The sequence below is a fragment of the Triticum urartu genome, chromosome 2 (genome assembly GCF_003073215.2).
Source record: "Triticum urartu cultivar G1812 chromosome 2, Tu2.1, whole genome shotgun sequence".
NCBI classification, from domain to species: Eukaryota; Viridiplantae; Streptophyta; class Magnoliopsida; order Poales; family Poaceae; genus Triticum; species Triticum urartu.
The window spans coordinates 42,103,664-42,109,226 of NC_053023.1; the positions used below are offsets into that span (position 1 = coordinate 42,103,664).

The window sequence follows — 5,563 nt, forward strand, 5'->3', positions numbered from 1 at the left end:
CTCCTTATTACACGGAAAATAATGATTCCTCCACCTGACAGCTAGGACCCACTGGACGGGCCACTGTATTCACTACACCACAACACTGATATAAGGACAGAAAAACTGCCGGGAGAACATACTTATAAGGGCAGACAATCTGCCGGGATAGCTTTTCTCCCGGCAGATAGAACCGCCACAAGAACTGCTGCCGGGGATTACTTGTCCCGGCAGATACACTTCTCCCGGCAGTTTCCTCTGCCCGGCCCTTATATTTGGCGGCAGTTGTTTTCTCTGGCAGATTGTCAGGACACATGAAACTACAATTGCCTGGCAGTTTAGCGCCTGCACATGCATGTTTTCCCGGCAGTTATGATGCCAGCACTTCAATTTCACTAGCAAACTATTGTATGCATTCCTGATAAATTTCCATTCATTATGTTAAGCAATCAGGCACCTCGCACAATTTATACATACATTTCAAAGTAACATATAGGTCTCATCAGAAACCTTAAACTTCATTCCATAAACATAAGAATGTATATAAGAAGATTGTGCCACAAAAAGAGTACATAAATGTTTCTAGATACATGTGCCACACAACCAAAATGAAGTAGTTCCACAAAGGGAGAAGTATATATGTTTCGAAATGTGTCACGCAACCAAAATGGCCATATAGTGGCCTATGTGCCAAAACAACCACCAAAATGAGCAGAACTTGCCAATGTCTCCAGGTTCAACAAACAAGGCGCATTACATTATCACTCCACCAACTTAATAGTAGATCTTGCAAACCTTCAGCAGCTTGTAGATCATCCAAATCTCCATCAAGTAGTGTATCTTTGGGAAACCTGCAACAGAACAGAAACTCAAAATGGAGCTCTATAGCATAATAAACCTGTTGTAACATACATGAACATGCAACTAGTACTGGAAGCACAATAAAAATGCAATTTTTACATCACATAAGGACAAGTGTTTTAATGCCTTCTTGTTTGCCTTGCTGTTGGGCGTTGGCTGTAGCAGACACAGCTGTGAAATTATTCAGTACATGGAGTTTGAATGAAGGCTGATGTTGTACACAGATCGTTCATTGGAGATGAAAAGGATTTGAATCAGGCTAACGTACACAGCCTCATTCCATTCCAGTTATAGTAACAAAATAGTAAAAAGTTATAATTTGATATTCTTGTTCATTCCAAACTTGTTTATAGTAACCTAAAGGTTGAGGTTATGACATACCCTGAAGAAAAGCACCCAACTTGTTAGGCATACAAATAAGCCACCAACAAGTAAACGCCATTTCATCTAATGTGCTTGTAACAGGATAAAATGTTTGCCACAGTCACCTTTCGCAAAACTGCTACTCGACTAAAATGGTTGCAGAGACCTCTAGCTTGATTTGATGTGCCTCAAATGGTTCCTTCTCCCTCTGGATGATATGGCTGCAGATAAAGCAAAGCGAAAAGGATTGGTTCATTCTGTAAAACTGTGACGAGACACCTACAAGTTTACACTCACATTTTCTTCACTAATCTCCGGTAGACCTGGAGTTCAAGTTTGTCCAACACAAGGTAGACACCGCATTTTAGTAACCCTGCAAGATAAATAAGCAATCAGTGTCCCTATACAAAAAATTAGGACACAATCAGTGACAGCAGAGGGCCAAAACTTTTTCAGCACACAAATATGTGAACTTAGTGGTCTTCATGTCTATCAAGGGCTTGCTTAAGGAGCCTGAGATCTGCCATCCTAAGTGAAGTCACAATATATGCATACTGGAAGGTTAAATTACCACTTGTACAAATCAAAATGGTTACGGGGAAATCTTTAGGTGGGCTATTTCCTTTTTCCTCTGTATTCCCATTTTGCCTAACTTTGTTGTTTACTAAAATGGATACAGATTAAAATGGACTAAAATGGTGCAGGTTCCTGTATATAGGTTGTGAATCAGATCACAATTGTAATTATCTTTATATTTGAATTTTAAACTATAACATAATAATCTAGAGCATATAGTTGAGAATGAGGTATAGAAAATATGTTTAGTTGTGAAATCAGACCCCATTTTGTTGCGACATTTTTGTATTTTATTTGTATTTAGTAAAAGATGGACAAATTGATACCTAATACATTCAGAAACAATTCAAGTCAGTAACATTAACAAAAAAAGGGCAGCCCGGTGCATGTAGCTCCCACTTGCGCAGGGTCCGGGGAAGGGTCCGACCACTTTGAGTTCAAGTGAGTTGATAACAAAATAAGGAGGAATCCATGTGACAAAACTGTAGTTAGGCATATCCTAAGAATATATTGGAAGAATAAGTGCACAAACACAGGTAGGAGCTGGCACACTGTAGTTAGGCATATCCTAAGAATATATTGGAAGAATAAATGCACAAACACAGGTAGGAGCTGTCACATTGTAGTTAGGCATATCCTAAGAATATATTGGAAGAATAAGTGCACAAACACAGGTTGGAGCTTTGCATTGAGAAATCATGTAGATGCTCGATCTCATAAATGCTCCTCTTAAAATTATACTTGATTTCGCCCATGTCCTTAAGCACACTGAATGTCTTATATTCATCAGAAACAATTATATATTACTATGGCATCGGGAATGGAAATAGGAAGAGCGACAAACACAGGAAGAGAAATCAATTCAAAACATTCACAAATGGCGGCTAAGCTAAAGTCGACCGGCAAGAGCAACCATACTGAAAACTGGAGTAACTAAGATCATATAATAACTTGAGATAAAGTTTTTCACCTCATATTAACAATCTGCATACATAAGTTGACTCAGAGATATGTTGTACTGTTTCTAGTGCAGAATATTGTTTTGACAAAGTCAATGTAGTTAAAAGGCATATAGAAATCTAAATATTATGATGTGCACAGTGGAACATATAATTCTACCATTTTGGTGAAAATAGATTTAACCGGCAATATGTTGACTTTTATCAATGTACAGAATCCATTGCTATTGGACATTTTGGTGTAACTCAAATGCTCCATTAAGCTCGCATAAATTTTGTTAATAACACTTTTAAAGTGTGAGTAAAAATCTATGAAAGAAAGACTATAAACACTATTGGACATGATATTGAGAAATCTAGGAAGTTGCTAAAACTCTACCATCAAATATAGGAAATATTCAAAGTCTAGGCCTCATACACTTTGCTTAATGTTGGAAGGCATAATGATTTGATAGGACATGCAGATACTCATAGTCTTAGCCTTTATTTCCGAGAAATAAAATAAGAGATGCATACCACCCCTACAGAACACATAAAACTGCTTCGCAAGTCTTCGAGCAATGTGAAGCATAAACAGTCAATTAACTGATACTTGAAATGAACAAAGTGTATTATCTACAATACTTGTAATCTTCAGTACACCATCAAAACAAACCTATTTATTGTTTGGTAACCTGGGGCGGAGCTTTGTTGGGGTCAAACTAGGCCATGGGCACCCAGGTTTTTGGCACTTTTAATTTTACCTATGCATCAAAGCACAGCCCATTAAGAATACGATCAATCCATGTAGCCGGCACGAGCATGTAGTAGCACGCTATTTCTCATGGCTGCAGCAGGCAGCGGCACACTAGGCCTAGCACCAACCTCTCGCCGACATCCCGCGCAGATCTGGCATCGCACAACCAGGGGCCGGCCGGAACGCACGCCCCCCAAACTCCACTCCCCTGTCACCTAAAAAAACTAATAGACTACATACATCAATTTTAGAGCTACACACCAATTTCTGCAGTGATCTAGGAAATATCACCTGTCAAATTCTCATGGTTGGAGCAAGGAATTAGAGAAGGCAGCGCTGTCCAGGGAAAGGCAGAGCTGCTCGCGAGGAGGGTCGACGCTCCGCTGCCTGGGGTAGAGGACGTAGAGGAGGGGTCCCCGCTTGGTTCTCCGGTGAAGCTTGTGGGGAGGAGGCCTGGTCGGGGAGGAAGCTCGCGAGATGGGTGGTGGTGAGGGAAGACATTCGGCGGAGGAGGGTGGTCGCCGCTTGCGGTCTGGAGTGGCGTCTCAGTGGCGCCGCTCTAGAGTGGTTGGGGAGGGGGGGCGGCGATAGTTGTCTGGGTGGAGGGCGGCCGCCGGCTTGGATCTGGAGTGGTTGGCGGCTGCGGTCAATTCGGTGCTTGGGCGCCGCCGCTCTGGCATGGTTTGGGGCGACGACGCAAGTGCTCCGGGTGGAGGGCGTTCGGCGGCGGCGGGATGGTTAGGTCGGATGGGATGATGGGGGGCGACGGCGGCGGTGGTCTAGTTGGGGGCGGCGGCGGTGGTGTCTGGTGGAGGGCACGAAGGATTTGGGGGTCGATTTGGGCGCGGCGGCGCTATCTGATGGAGGGCCGGCGCGTGCGTGTATTTTTTGGGCCAAAGTTTAGGCCACTCGCGCGCTTTCCTCTCATCGCGCGCGCTTAGTAGGCCCAATATTTTGGTCTCACGTCGCGTCAAAGTCGATTCCCGGCAGATTATGGGCTGTGGTGTAGTTGTCTCGGCAGAAGATGTGCCCTAAATTGTAACGGCAGTCCATGTGTCGCCACTGTTCAAGTTCTCCCGGCAGTTTCTCTACCCCAAGATGTTTGTACCGGCAGAAACAAATGTCCCGGCAGTTGTTTTGCCCCTGATCAAGTATTTCTCCCGGCAGTTAATTGCCCCCAATGAAGTGTTGTGGTGTAGTGATTTCGCGGAAAAAACATTTCCCCCTGACTGCTGGGACCCACCAGCTTCATCTTCGCATGCAAGGAAGTGCGTTCGAAAAAAAAACGATTTGCCCCCCTGACTACTGGGACCCACCAGCTACACCTTCGCACACAAGGAAGTGCGTCCGAGCAAAAAAAACGATTCGCCCCCCTGACTGCTGGTACCCACCGGCTACATCTTCGCATGCAAGGAAGTGCGTCCGGGCAAAAACTAACGATTCGCCCCCCTGACTGCTGGGACCCACCAGCTACATCTTCGCAGGCAAGGAAGTGCCTGACAGTCGGGACCCACCAGGTCGAAGCGTACGTAGCGTTGTCATTATGGTCCCGAATGTGTACGTACATACTGGTCGATGTAGAGGCGCGCACGTGTCGTAGTAGAGGCGCGCACGTAGCATGTACACGTACGTACAACGGCCAGGGTGCAAGAAAGAAAATACGTCCACATATGTGTACATATGGGCGGTGTCTCGAACGCCAACTCGCGCATACGTACGGCCAGGGCTCGTGTACATGGCTGGGTCAGAACGGAGAAACAACGTCGTCGTCATGATCATGGGGAGGCAACGGAATGCGTCGTGTTCATGGGGAGGCAATGGAATGCGTCGTGTTCATGGGGATGCAACGGAATGCGTCGTGTTCATCGGGAGGCAACGGAACGCGTTGGAGCCAACCGGCTGGGTCAGAACGGAATGCGTGGTCGTGTTCATCGGGAGGGCTTGGACGGAACAGGCGATGGAAACGAGGCCTGGCATACCGCACAACGGAGGAAACGGACCTCCCACGTTCGGAACGGGGTCCTGTTGAACGGGAGGGGTGTGGCGTACCGCAAAACCGAGGAAACTAACCTCCTACGGTCGAAACGGG

At 45.4% G+C, this 5,563-nt stretch overlaps 1 long non-coding RNA gene across 5 annotated transcripts; it reads right to left on the reverse strand.

Moving 5' to 3' along the window:
• Positions 1 to 470: 470 nt before the first annotated feature.
• Positions 471 to 4,363, reverse strand: LOC125535537. Of its 5 annotated transcripts, none has more exons than XR_007294717.1 (5): positions 3,766 to 4,363; positions 3,603 to 3,698; positions 1,501 to 3,481; positions 1,329 to 1,424; positions 471 to 830 (listed from the first exon to the last, which is right to left on the reverse strand). It is a non-coding gene; the product is annotated as an uncharacterized LOC125535537 (long non-coding RNA). The 5 variants fall into 5 exon arrangements; XR_007294718.1 differs by having other exon boundaries at positions 473 to 830; positions 1,501 to 1,576; positions 3,394 to 3,698; positions 3,766 to 4,354; XR_007294716.1 differs by having other exon boundaries at positions 1,501 to 3,682.
• Positions 4,364 to 5,563: the final 1,200 nt, after the last annotated feature.